General features: G+C 43.3%; 1 protein-coding gene across 3 annotated transcripts in view; it reads left to right on the plus strand.

The window, feature by feature from the left end:
* The window catches only part of ARHGEF3 (Rho guanine nucleotide exchange factor 3), a 285,137-nt gene that overhangs the window by 148,739 nt on the left and 121,897 nt on the right, over positions 1–14,501 (plus strand). The window lies entirely within an intron of this gene.

Genomic DNA, 14,501 nt, shown 5'->3' on the forward strand with positions numbered 1-14,501 from the left:
TGGGTACCTTTACTTCTCACTCAAATCAATGGATTTTGTCAGCTTGAGGAAATTGTCTGCCTGTTTAAGGGTGAAGCTGAAATGGTGTGGTATTTGTAGTATAAGCTGCAGTGTGGATGAGATACAGATATTTTTACCCTTGTTCCATCTAACTTTGTTTTCAAGCACAGCACTCATGAACTCACAGAACTGGGTGATAAAATTGTAACATATACTGATTATCTAAGGATATTTCTATGCTGAATGCTGGATGTGTACTGTACAGTGGGATTTTCATTGAGTTTTGTGTCATCATACTATGTGTTTTTTAATACACTCTGGTCAAGTTAAGCTGCTTATTTGCAGTTTATAAAAACTACCTGCTCTGTTGAGCATCATGTACCACCCAGTCTTTGCTTTTACAGACAAATGTATATTTTTCCTCTACTGTTCATTGTTATTAACAGGATTCAGGCTTTTCATATCTGAAGTACTTGAAACTTGTTTGTACAGATGCCTTTTTCAACCTCTCTACCTGTGATGCACCATTTAATAAGCTTTCAGGAACATGTTGATTTGGAAATAGTTTTTTTAAAGCGTTATATAAACCATTTTGAAAGAATTATGTAAGACCTTTGAAAGATTTCTGAGATCTTTGTTAGGCTGATTTAAAGCTTTTTCTTCACAGTTTAATGAATTTACTTTCTCATCAAGTACTGTATGTTCCCTAAAAATCACTAAGCAAGTGACTATGAAATATCTTGACTTACTTTGACTCCTTTCATGATTAAAAAACCCCCCAAAAATTCCCCATGGGGAAGCATTCTGTTTCTGTTAACTTTATTTTTATTCCAAAGTCCACAACATTAATGATTAGTTACTGAGTGACAGGTAGTAAATAAAAAGTTTGCACTTAGATGTAAGTAGAAAACTGAAGTTTTGAAGACACAAATAGAGGTACAATTTAATTGTATGTTAATCAAGTTAAGTGGTTTGGATTTAAGACTTCAAGAAAAAAGGAGCTGGGAAAAGGGAGGAGTCAAATTGCAAGAGCTGTTGGCTACATGTAAGAGAGATTTCTTTTTTTTTGTTTATTAATGTTAGTGAAATACAGACGGTTCTAGGCAAATACATATTTTGTTATAAGTACTGAGAATATTGCTTCTGTAATGCATCACATTAAGACTATAAATACTACAGACGATTCTTTGCCTCCAGCCTTATACCTCCTGCAACCCCAGCGTAGTAATATTTCTCATGTTTACATGCCCTGTGATGCACAATGCAAGGCAGTACACTAAAAAGCTAAAAGACTGTTGCTGATAATTTCCATCCACAGTAGTGGGCTGGCATGCTTGGTGGGTGGATCTCAGGGCATCTGGGGAGCCTGATGTGTTCCCACCCTGCAGCTGGAAAATATTACCTCACTAGGAAAAAATGAGTAAATTCTAATGAGTTACCTTGGCAAGCAAAACAGAGAGTGCTGAGCAGTTATCTCATAAGATTCCTTTTTTGCATTTTTCCTCTTCAACTTTTGCTTGTATTTTTCTAATAGATGATTTTTATAAAATGTGCTAACACTGGTTTAGTGTGGCAGGCAGTATGCAATGCGTTGGTGGCAGACTTGAAGTCTTCATTTACAACTCTACTTTCAATAGTGTTCCACTTTAAATTATCGTTCTACCATGCCCCACATTCCAGTGCCTTCCTCATAATAGTTTGGCCTAATTATAGTTTTTGTACAAAAAATATAACATATAAAAAAGATGTTACTTGATATTCTTACCACTTGCTTGTCATTTGATTTCCTTTGATGTAAAAACGTTCTTATCTGGAAAATCTAAAACTTACTTGCATATTTTATACTGTGAACATTTAGCACCATAACTGCCTCTGCAACTTGTCCTCTGCCCCCTCCCCTCACCCCTACCCCCTGCCCCCCAGTGCCTATGCCTGTCTCCCTGCTATCTTTCCCACCTATTGGTGTCAGCTTCCCTTACCTCCTGCTCCCCCTTCTGCTGCTAACTTTTTAGGCCCTGGCCTCTGGGTCTGGGCCAGTCAGTGGTGGCAGCATCCCTAATCTGGCCCAGCCCAGCCCAGCCCAGCCAGGCAGAAAGAGTGGCATGAGCTCTAGGCCAGGCCGGATTAAGGCCAGAACCAGAGCTGAAGGTAAGGGGCAGGAGGGAAGAAGTGGCTGGGGTCGGGGCAGGCACAGGTGACAGGCAAGCTGCATGATCTCTTTTCTATGCCCCCCACAACGTGCAGTCTCACCTGTAGTTTGCTTACCAACCGTGTCTCCTGAACTCCTGTTGCTGCATTCCTGCTGGCCCAGGTCAGACAGCAGCCCAGCTTCAGTTTTGTCCCTGAGCCCAGGGAAAAAACCTTGTCTTGGATTCGAGTAAATACAGTATTTACTAGATTACATTTTTCAGTTTTTTGAAAAACTGCATTCATTGAAATATAAGACAACCCACAGTAATTAGATTCTATATATGGAAAATGTATACATTTGTTATAATTTTCCAGGTATAGAATCTAATAATTGGAGGTTTGCCTTGAATTTGTCCTTCTTCCACTGCTACAGCAGGGAAAATAAATCTGAGGGGTCAGGTAACTCCCTTCCCCTTTACCCTTCCCACACCTTCTTCCCCTGGCAGTCCCTTCCCCCTCCTCCTCACTGTCATACCCTACTCTCCCTGAGCAAATGGAAGTAAGGGGCAACCTTGAAAGCACTAACACTGAAATAAACATAATTTACCATCTAGGCAAATTAGTGCAGGTATTACTAGACTTAGTTGATTTAGAATTGATGTATTTTATTTTTTTTAAAACAGCTGCAAGTTTTGTGGTAGGTACTCCATAAAACATGGTTTTAAGCTGTACTTTTGTACCTACTTATATATACTACAAGCTATGCATGATATGAATCCAAAGCCAAAAGACTCATGATTAACCTTAGATAGGGACCTACCGAAATCATGAGTTTGCAATTTCACCGATTTCATGAAACTCAGCATTGCCTGCAAAAGTGGAAATGCCTGCAAAATCCACCAAAAAACAAACAGACTTACTGAAAATAAAATTCTTCCGCCCCAGAGGGAGCCAGCAGGCCTCACTGCATAGTCCACAGAAGATGAAGACGGGAAGAGGAGCTGCTTGCATGACAGGCAGCCCAAAATGCCTGTGCCCACACCCTTCACTGCTGATTGGCTGCAAGGGCTGTCTGTTATGGCTGTGTGATGCTTCAGTCACTGATTCAATTTGACAGAGTTTCGGCCCAGTTCGGTGGCTGAATCTCCAAATCTGAATCGAATCAAGAGACCCTTTAGTTTCTCTGAATCAAATCAAAATCCTCCAAATCAATTTGGAAAGATTTGGAGATGCAGACATAGACACAGCTTTAAATGTTTTTTCTACATACCTCAAGGTACCAGGTGCCTCATGAATCCTGCAATGCTGGGGCAGATGGAGTGTTCCACAGGAGCATGGGGGGGAGGGGGGTCCCCAGTGTGCTCGGCAGTAGACCTGGAAATGGACCAGAAACACTTCCAGTCTACTTCTGGGTCTGCCAGGGAGCACGCCCCCCCCCGGCTTGGTGACTGGTACCTCCTGGGTTTGGGAGGGCACCTAGGGTCCCCCTGCGGCCAATTGCCGAGCCGGAGGAACACCCTGTGTTCTCCCTGGTGGACCCAGAAGTAGTCCGCTTCCAGGTTCACTTCTGGTCCACTTCTGGGTTCGCCACTCAGCATGCGGCGGGGAGGGGCATGCTCCTGTGGGACGCTCCATCTGCCCCAGCATAGAATCATAGAATCAATGAGTCAGAAGGGACATAAACAGATCATCTAGTCTGACCCCCTGCCATGGGCAGGAAGGAGCACTGGGGATGGCAGGGGTCATAAGACCCTAGCCAGGTGCCTATCCAGTCTCCTCTAAGCATCATAGTGTTCACGAGCTGCACTGAATCAGCATCAAATCTTCAGATTCAGATTTTGCCAAATAGAATTGGGGACAGTGATCCAAATCAACAAATTGAATCACTGTCCCCGATTTGGGCTGAATCTGAATCTGAATTGATTACGGCCCGCTTCAGGTTAAATTCCACCCTAAGGATCTTGATCCACTCACAGGAAACTGAGCCCCCCAGGGACTCTAGGTCCCTGAGCTCACCCACGGGCAGGCAAGTGCTTTTGCTCACATTGAGCTTGGCCCCTGCTGCTGCTTTGTAAATCCGTGTGCCACAGGGCTCTTTCTACTGCACACTTATTCTTGTACAGGATGTTCAAATCATCCATGTAGGCTAGGACCTTGGCCTGTTCCTTACTTCCTCTGGGGATCTGGACTCCGTGCATCCCAGGGTCCTGCCTGATGTGCTAAGCCAGGGGTTTGATGATGCAGAGCAGTGGTGGCACAGAGGCTGCTCTGGTGCACCTCTGTCAGGCTGCACCCCCTGTTTAGGTGATGGCCAGGAGGGCAGGCAGCAGTGCTGGTGCCTCCCCTGTAAGCACTGGCTGGGGAGCAGAGCCACCAGCAACAGTGGCCATGCTGCTTCTGGAAGTGGCTTTGGCTGCTGGGGGACACCCTGCCTTCCCCCCAGGTCAGTGAAATCAGCTGCTGACTCAAGAGGCACCAGTCGCCTGTGGCGCAGACAAAGAGGATCGGGGAGAGTGGGGTGATGAACACCCAACTCTATCCTAATCCACTTGCTCAAGAAACCATTTACTAGCACCCTGCTGCTTATGTTTGTGTACAGCGTCCTTATCCAGCTGTTGAAAGTTGGAGGGATGCCCATCTGCTGTGAGGCCTCGAAGAGAAACTGGTATGACACTGTCATAGGCTTTTCCCAGGTCCAGATTCAGCACTGCCATCTTCTGTCCACAGTCTTATTCCAGCTGGACCACATCTCTCAGTTGCAGTAGGGCCCCGTGGTGTTCTGGTACTACACACGACATTTCAGCCTGGATCATGAGGAGGCAGTGGTCCAAGAAACAGATGGGTGTGGAGCGGGCTTTCTTTGCCCTCCACTCCTTGAGGAGGAAGACAAAGTCTATCTGGGTCTTGTTTTCTTCTGTGGGGTCCACCTGGGTGAAGTTCCCCCAGGGGCTTTGGGCTTCTTTACCAGCATCTACTAGGCTATGGTCCTGGATCTGTTGTTTCAGTTGCCTAGAAGATCTGTCCGTGCCTAACTTCCAGGCGCTGCTGACTCTGTCTTTCTTGCTGATGACGCAGTTGAAGTCCCCTGCTATTATTACCAGCCATCCACTCAGCATTGTTTTGGCCATGTTTTCTAGAAACTCACACCTTGGCTTGGGGCAAGGGCTGGTGCATACATGCACAACACTTAAAAAATGATCCCATTTGCTTTCATGGTGGCTTGCAGCAGTCTGCCTACAGAGGGTGCATGGTGTCTCTTTTCAGAAAGATTACTTCCACAAGGACCTCCTCAAGGACCACAGGGAATTGAGTTGGTTAATAGCACACTGAGTACTCCCATTGAGGGCGTGGAGGTACAGGGAGGGATGAGGGACTCGACCCAATTGCATCAGGGAAACCTGCCAAGAAGAAACAGAAACCATCAACCACCTCCTGTGGCACTGCCCGTATGCCAAGGGCATGTGGAAAAAGGTAAGCCGGCTTCTTAAAGGAGTGACAGGAGTCAGGTTGATGACAAGGGAGGCAGCACTGTATGGAGACTTGACTGAGCAGCAGGGGTCCCAGACAACGCGCTTTGACCGGTTGGTGTCCTACGTCAGAAGTGTCCTGTGGCAGCGCAGGAACCTCCTGTTATAGAGGCACTCCAAGCTCAAGGAAACAGACTGTGTTAGAATGTTTCTGAGCAAACTCCATTCCTACCACTGGAAATCGGTGAGAGACGATGAAGAAGACGCAGCCAACTACACCTGGAAAAGCGACAGCTGGCGCAGATTGTTCAGAGACCCCCAGGAGGGGAAGTGGACAGGGAGAGTAAAGAGGACAGAGATGCAATTGGACCTGGAGGCAGCGAGGACTACAACATGATCAGCAGCGGCGGAAGTGACAGCAACATCGACAGCAACAAGTACAGCGAATGAACTGAGAATGTAAACCCCCAATTGGGGCTTGGACTAAGGGACTGCATTTGGGTTAGGGGAGGGTAGAGGGTGGGTGTTTGGGGGCATAGGCGAGTGGTTGTGCTTATTGTACCAGGAGCGTGGGCTTCTTTATGCAGTTTAAAATGTGTGATGGAAAGTTTATGATAGAGGATGTATCTCTCTCTCTCTCTCTTTCTCTCTCTCTCTGTGTATATATGTATATATATACACACACAACCCTTTTTAAAAAGGGTTAGTTCCTATCAGTGTGTTGCCCATATGGGCTATGTGTTTTATAGTCATGCCCAGTGTTGCATTTAATTAAGATCATAGTTGGTTTCCACTGCTGATCACATGCTGCTTTTTACAACATTTTAGTGATAGACAGTGTATTCAGTGAGGTTTCCTTGGATGCAGTTGAAAGATAAGGGGCTTTTCTCCCTATGCTGATTAGGGGAAAAAACCTCATCCTGTATTCAAGTAAATATGGAGTATATAAAACATAGTATCAACGTATTACAATCTATTCCATTTTTAATGACTTACCAGTCTAGGACTCCTGGGTTTGCCAAAGTTAGTGACCTACACAGACCTACACAAGCAAAGGTGGGAGGCTATGATAGAGGCTATGAAAGAGTAAATTAACTTGTTAATGGACTAATATAATATACGTTCTTATAAGACAGTGCTTTCTTTATTTTCTAATGATTATATTCTATATCTGATCTCTGCACAAATGTTAATCCCTTACCTTTTATTTCAGTGAAAACTTGACTGCAAATGCTCTCCTCAGAAGCTAACATATCTATTATTCTGATAGATCTGTTTCTATTTTTGTCTATTTACGTAAGTTCTAGAGCAGGTGATTTAGCACAGTGTGGCCCCAGTCCAGATTGGATCCTTGTGCATTAGCCCAATGCAACTAAATGACCAGATTCCTATGGTATGGCAGTTACAGTACACCATTGTGATGATATGCCAAATAATTGATAGGTGAGTTCTCAATGAGAACTAACAATTTTAGGGTAGCAGAATAAGAAAACCGTAGGTCAAGGGTTATAAAAATTGAACTCACACATTCCCTATTATAAATTTAGATTCTAAAAGTTGTAATTATGTATTGTTACAGTTCTACAGAAAATAAATCTCACAGTTTCTGTAATAGGATTAATTTTTCCTTATTTATTACCTGTGATACGTATTTAGCAATTAAATATATTAAACTTTCCTGTGTAGCACACTTCCTGCTTTGAATAATTATATGAACAGATTATATTCAGTTTTGCCAGTTTGTTTAGCTGCTGGTGTAATAAAGCTTTGTCAAGTACAGCTTACATTAATTGGTAGGCTTGTGTTTGTCTGTATTGGCTGATCCCCCTCAATTTTTCAACCTCCTCCTTCCCTCCTCAACCAAGCTTTCCCTGAACTGCTTGGCTATATTTTCTTTCCCTTTGGAGTCTCTAAAGTAGATTAAATTATGCAATTTGCTAGCATGGTTTGCAAAATATATTCTCTAAATAGGGGTGTTAAACCTCTTCAAAGGCTAGAGTCACCTTAATGTTTTATGTGTTGGATAGCAAAATCTGTGCTGCAGATGGCTGGATGTCTTGCCAATTTACGGTTATATCTGTCCACAGTAAGTCTTCATTTATAAAAATAGATTTGTAATTTTTAATGCCTCTTACCAGTGCCAGACCACCTGTCTGTTCTGTGGGAATTTGTCACAGGGTTTCCTTTTGGTCTCTGACAGGAAGCACTGTTTGCAGCTCTGCTGATTCAGCGCAAGAAGGGCTGGTAACCTAAACATGCTAAAATTTTCTTTGTGCTCGTTTAGTGAGCTATATTAGGATTGGAATATTTCAGGGATTTTGGTACCCTGGATTAATTTATAGGGCAGAGTGGTTCTGGCATGTTTTATTGTCAGATTGCAGAGGTATATTTGAAATACAAGCCCTCAGTGTCAAGTTGCTGAAGATAGATTGTGGCAGATGTGGCCAGAAGGTACCGCCAGTGGGTGGTGCATATAGCAGTTGTACTGCAGTTAGAAGTCTGCATACAAGGGAAAGTAAAGGGATTATTCAACATGCTTCAGTCTCATCAAATATGTGTCTTGACAGATAAGTCTGAACTTGTTGGATATAAATCATGGTAAACCGGCCTGTATGTACACATGGCTGTGTTCAGGTAAAAGATATTATAGTGTTTACAATCAAAATGGGTTATGGACATTAAGTAATACAGCTCTCAAAAACCTGGAAGAGACATTTCCTTTTATAGATGGGGAAACTGAGGCAGGGGATTGATTTGACTGTTCAAGGTCATACAGTGTACCAGTGAAAGAGCTAGCTTTGGAACTCAGGAATTTTCTTACTTGTGCTCCTGTCTTCAGGTCACTAAACTATATCCCATGCATTTTGCATTTTTATTTGTACATTTAATGTCTCTCCTCCTATTCTATATGTATGCCTTATTAGGCCTTTCAGAAGCACATTGATATGTCCTATTTCTTTCCATTTTTTCTGTCCTCTGTTGTTGCTACTTACAGCTGTTCCTAATCAGTGTATGCCTTGTGTATCATTAATATAGCTCCTATTGAGCCCATTTATGCATCTCTGGATGCAGAAATTTGCCCTCTAGGTCCAGTCATTTTTGTGGGTCACCTAGGATCACAGGAAAGTAGGGATGGGCACAAGGTCATCTACTTCAGCCCCCTGCTCAAGGCAGGATCGTCCCTGACTAAACTATCATTTGATAAGGAAATGCTCTATAAGAGAAGCTGTCATTCTACAGTGATAATATGCATGTTGTCTAAAAGCTAAGTATGATTGCAGCCCTGCAAGGAAAGTTATGCTGAGTTCTGATAAAAGTGAGCCTTCTGCACTTTTTCCCAAAACAGCAATATTTCTAGGAATATAGACTACAGTTGTCTGTAGAATCATAAGAAAGTAGGGTTGGAAAGGATGTGATTAGGTTATCTAGTCCAGACCCCCTCCTTAAGGTAGGAGAATCCCTGACTAAACTATCCTAGCCAAGTGCCCATCTTAACTACTCTTGAAAACTTCCAAGGATAGTAATTTCACAACTCTTCTAGGTAGCCTGTGCTTGATCACCTTCATCAGAGGCACTGAGTACATGGGGCCCCAAGGGCCCTGCCCCCCACATCTCAGGAAGAGAGCTACCACCTGCAATGGGTAAAATTTCCCACTTGTCCATCATCTTAGCCCTTTCCACCCCCTCTCCCCTGGCAAATATAAAAGTTGGTGCCTATGATCTTCTTCATCAGAAAGCTCCTCCTAATCTCCGACCTAAATTTCCTGTGCTGCAGCTTAAGGCCATTGTTCCTAGTCCTGTCCCTGACAGTCAAAAAGCTCATCTCCATCCTCTCTGTAATTACCCTTCAGGTATTTGAAGGCTTATGACATCTGCTCCCCCCAGTCTTCTTTTCTCCAGACTAAATAATCTGACTTCTTTCAGCCTTTCCTCGTAAATCATATTACCCAGGCCTCTAATCATTTTTGTTTCTCTACATTGGATTTTTTTCCAGCTGCTCACATCCTTGTTGTAGTGTGGTGTGTCCAAAACTGGACATAGTACTTCAGGCAAGGCCTCCCCCACTGCCATTTTTAAGCATGAGATTCTGGAGTCTGCTGGAGCAGAGTAATTACCACTTGATTAATCAAGTCTGCTCCAATGCACTGTAATTAATGCATTGAAGCAGCCTCACTGCTCATGTATAGGTGCCCAATCATCTTTAGATTTCAGTGTGGAACACTTAACCTGATTATCTCAGGTAAAGCTAGTGAATGCAAAACTAATTGCTGTGGTTAAAGAAAAGCAATGAAAGGTAGTTAGAAGATTAGTGATGGTGGCAGATGATACAATGTGCCTTATGTTTAAGACACTTGACATTGGCTTCTGGGTGTCAGTAGTAATGTCATGCTGCCACCAGAGCAGCATGCTGATGAATGTACCTGTCTACTTACAACACACAATGTTATTTGAGCTAGCTCCTCATTTACAGGAAGAAAACCGACAATGGCATGTTCTTCTTTACTGGTAGCATGAGGATGCTGGATCTTCTTTAATTCTGATACATCCTCCCTTCCCATCCCTCCACCCCACCCCACCCCACCTCACCCCATGTTCTGGTGTCTTTGGCTCTGGAATATTAGTTGGAGGAATGAAGGATAATTTAAAGATGTTATTTGAAAATCTTCCAATTCAGTTAACAAAATCAGGGAGTGCATTAAGTCCAAACAAGTCCGACATGTATCTCAGTTAATCTGTACTTCTCTTACTTGTGTCCTATAAGAAGCAATAGAAAGAAAATTGAAACCATATTTAGCTATTTGGAATCCTTTCCTTTTTTGTGTCCTTGTGATAAGGTATTTAGCAGAATTCACAGATTTCATTGGAATTTGACTGGATGTGCTGTGTGTGCTTCTGCTATGGCTTGGAACTTGCAACCTCTGAACTGTTCGCTGTGTGCATTAGCACCCACACCACCCTAGTCCCCACTATTTGGAATGGATCTGTATGATTAAGTACCTAGATAATTTTATGGATCAGCTTCCTCGTGTCCTGTTTCCCCCCTGCCCCCCTGGAGTAGTAGCCTGACTTCCTAATTATTCCAAATTCCCAAAAGATTTTCTTTTTCAAGATGTTTTTGAGCACTAAAATCTTGCTGGACCCTGCTTGTATTGTAAATCTTCATGGCATCTATCAACAGTTAGGAAACGGGTACAATAGAACCCTGGTTATTCATATTTGGATAGTTCACAATGCATTTAGTTCAAGAGGCTGCCAAATTAAAGACAAACTTCTAAGCTTTTTCCTGTGCTTTTACTTCCATAATCAGCTGGAGCTTATCAGTGGTTCCTCACAGCTTATCAGAAAAGGTACACTCCTGGAAACAAAAGCTGCAGCAAACTGGAGAACTTTAGTGGTCCCGCAAAGCCATTTTCGGTGTCTGTATATGCCCCTGGCTAAATCACAATCCTTTAATCTTTGCTGTGGGACAAGTGAGGAACCTCACCCTGCCTGTGAAGTATCTAGGTTCTCTTGTAATTACGTTTAAGTTAATGGGCCGATAATTCCTGTTATTTAAAGCATTTAACAGTCAAATGAAAGCGTCTCAATAAAAATGCACATGGAACACTATGATTTCTTAAATCAGAACAGATTGTTTCTCTACAGAGTAGCATGGACTAGTGTGTAGAGCCCTGCAGTCAGAATCTGGAGACATGGGTGAATTCCTGGTTCTTTATGCAATAGAGATGATGGGCACAGACAGAAGAGCAGCTCCCCGTTGCAACTCATAGTGCTTTACAGGAAGCACTATGAATTGCAATGATTCCATGGACCCAACAGAAGTTCGCTGTTGCGTCCATGAGCTAGGGATTCCAGCTACTTGCTGCAAACCTGTAGCCTAGTCTCTGTAGCAACACCGCTCCCTACCCCCAGCTCAGATAGTGAGGGAACTCATTCTTGGGGTCCCCCAGCTGGTGTTGGAGGGTAGGGTAGATGGATTGGAGGTCCCACCTCAGGGGAGAGGGCAGGCTCCAATCTACCTGCCCACTGTCCAGCACTAGCTGAAAAAAACCGAGACTGAACCCCCTCTGTTTCCTCTGTTTTCTTTCCCTCCTTTCATTCTGAAAACAGCAACAGGCTGGAAGCTCTGCAGATGAGTTACAGAACATGCTGGGTTTTGGAGCATGTTCATCTGAACTCTTTTGCAATGAGAGTTCAGGTTTTCACAGGATCAGGCCCTTTTAAAGCAGTCTGCTGTCATGCACTTCTGTTTGTAGGCCACTTTCTGGGGTCAGATCAGACAAAAATTGTCACTTCTGTCTGCACCTGATGATACCAACCTTCTCTACAAATTACTTCAAAGTATAATAAAAAGTGTGATAAAAAATCTATTATTTAGAAGCAATATGCATATTATGGATGAGATTTTCTAGGATTTTCAACTTACTGTGCATTAAAAGATTTCCTGCAACTGAGGCTATAACTTCAGATGTTTGATTCCATTTAGAGCAGGGCTGTCCAACTGGTGGCCTGTGGGCTGCATATGGCCCCTAAGGGCTTAAACTGTGGGCCCTAGGCTCCTGGTCTGGGAATTGCTCTCCACTATGCTGTCTTGCAGCTGTCAATAGGGGCCCTGGGCTCTTCTCCCCTCTTCCAGCTTCTGCTGCCTGCCCTCACCCTTGGGGGTAGGCCAGAGCAGTATGGCCCTGGGCCTGAGGTTTGGGAGACCCAGGCATCCCATGTGGTGGTTGTGCCGGTACAGTGCAGGAGTCCCCCAAGGCAGGGCAGCAGAAACAGGGTGAAGGGGGTCATATCTTGCATCGCGTCAGGATGCACAGGGGGCCCTCATGGTGTAACATATCTATGGAGTGAGGCTGTGTCATGTATCACACCCCTTCCGGCTTTGCCTTGGGACTCCAGAAGAAGAAGACTTTTAGTCTCCTTCTCCTGAAAGATCCTGTGAAGCTAGCCTTGGCATGACTTCCTAAGAGGTAAGCCTTTGGCTTTGAAACCTTGGCTTCCCCTGTGATCTGTAGCACCCCTGCTTCAGAGAGCTCCTTTTCGGTCAGCTCCTAGAAAGGGGGGGGGTTCTTCTTCAAAGAGGGGACGTGGCGCTCCAACATCCTCCCTGGGCCTGTTCCTCCATGTTGTCCTCCCAGGTACTATCCTTTTCTTCCCCCAGCTCGCTGAGCCTTCCTCCTTTTTCTCAGGCAGGGTCAGACACGCTGGTAACAAAACTGTTACAAAAGTTTAGGGACTAACCATGACCCAATAAAATTAAATATGTCACTGGAAACCAATTGGGGAGCAGTCTCTGTAGCTGGCTGCCAGGCCTAGGCTGCCACCTTCCCCTGGGGGGAAAGGGCATTTAAATGTCCTTTGCAAGAACTGTTTACAGAAAGCATGCTCACAATGAGTGGCCCAAAATGTTCCCTACAAGAACCGCAGTCTAGAAGACAACCCACCTAGCTCTTTTCATCACAAGCTGTGGGGCACGCTGGCAGCCTGTGCAGGTGGGGTGGCAGCACAGGTTCACTTGGCACTGCTCACAGCATGTGGCCTGGAGGTGTGTGGCTGGGGGACCTGCAACCGTATAGAGGTTTTGGTTATTTGGTACAGTGCTCCACGTAGACTTACAAGTCCAGCTGAGAAACAACATATTGGCCCAAGTGATGAACCACACTAAAACAACTAGATTGAATCCAGTACCCAAGCTAGTGTGTTCAGAGCTAACTTCAGTGTCTCTGCAGGTATCACAGCATTGTACTATATAGATATAGCGCTCTAAATAAAGACCAGATTTTAATAATGTCGTCTTTTCTTTAGAAGGGATATTTATATTTGCAACTTGATGATGTATCCTGTTAGACAATGAGAACAGAAGGATATCCAGGTTTAGTCATTATTTCCAGACATGAGATCAGAGTTCATTAACTTGGATTTGCTTCTATTGTTGAATGAGAACTTATTTTTTGAGGGTCAATATAACTGAAAATTTCTTTAACCTAATTAAACTTAGTAATAAACTCAGTGATATTATTTGATTGCTAAGGTATAGCAATCTAGACTTGAAAAGCTTAGAGGGGGATTACTTTTATCTCTGCTTATCAAGAGTTGAGATAATTAAAATGTATATTGTTTCTGCTTTTTTTTGTCTTATTACATTCAGTTCTATTTTGTGGTAATGGTAGAGGTATTGTTCAGCTTGGCCTGTAGGATATATACAATATCTTTGAATTATTCATGACTTTTTAATATTCTTGTATCACAGGAGGTCAGTGTTCAATCTGGATTCAGATTCTTATTATAAAGTGACTATACTTAATCCATTATTAATCCATCACATGATTGTTTTAGGGCAGACATGGTCTACCTCTGGCATTGTTTGCAGCAACATCATTTCTCTAAAGGCTATGTTAAATTATTCCCTCTTCATACCTAAATAAGTAAGCCCCAGGAGCACTTTATTGAAGGAATTTATAAAATGCTGGCTATGCCTCTTCTCTCTTCACTTTCACTTTTGCAGTTTCAGTATTTTTCCCCTTTAATATATTAATGGTATTGTAATACTGTTACCCCTTTTGGTCTGAGCAAGTAGCTAAGTTTGGAGTTTTGCTTTGTTTTACCTTTAGTTCAGTTAAATTGGCAGTCGTATTTGGTATCTGATGCAAATACGTTTATTCTTAAGAATCTTCAAAGTCCTGTGGAAAAATGTACTGAACTGATCCATCCTTACGGGTGGATCAGAAGTTCTAGTAGAAACAGCTTGGAGCTGTGAGCAGGGATCTGGTTGATTTTTTTTTTTTTTTTTCCCTGGTGTTCAGAAAAAACTCTCTTACCTCCATTTTTAATCACAGAAAAATATGGATTTAGTGTTACTCCTTTAACCCAAAAATTGGGGGGGTGTTGGTTTTTTTTTTTTTT

The sequence above is a fragment of the Crocodylus porosus genome, unplaced genomic scaffold, assembly GCF_001723895.1.
Source record: "Crocodylus porosus isolate Cpor-Errol unplaced genomic scaffold, CroPor_comp1, whole genome shotgun sequence".
NCBI classification, from domain to species: Eukaryota; Metazoa; Chordata; order Crocodylia; family Crocodylidae; genus Crocodylus; species Crocodylus porosus.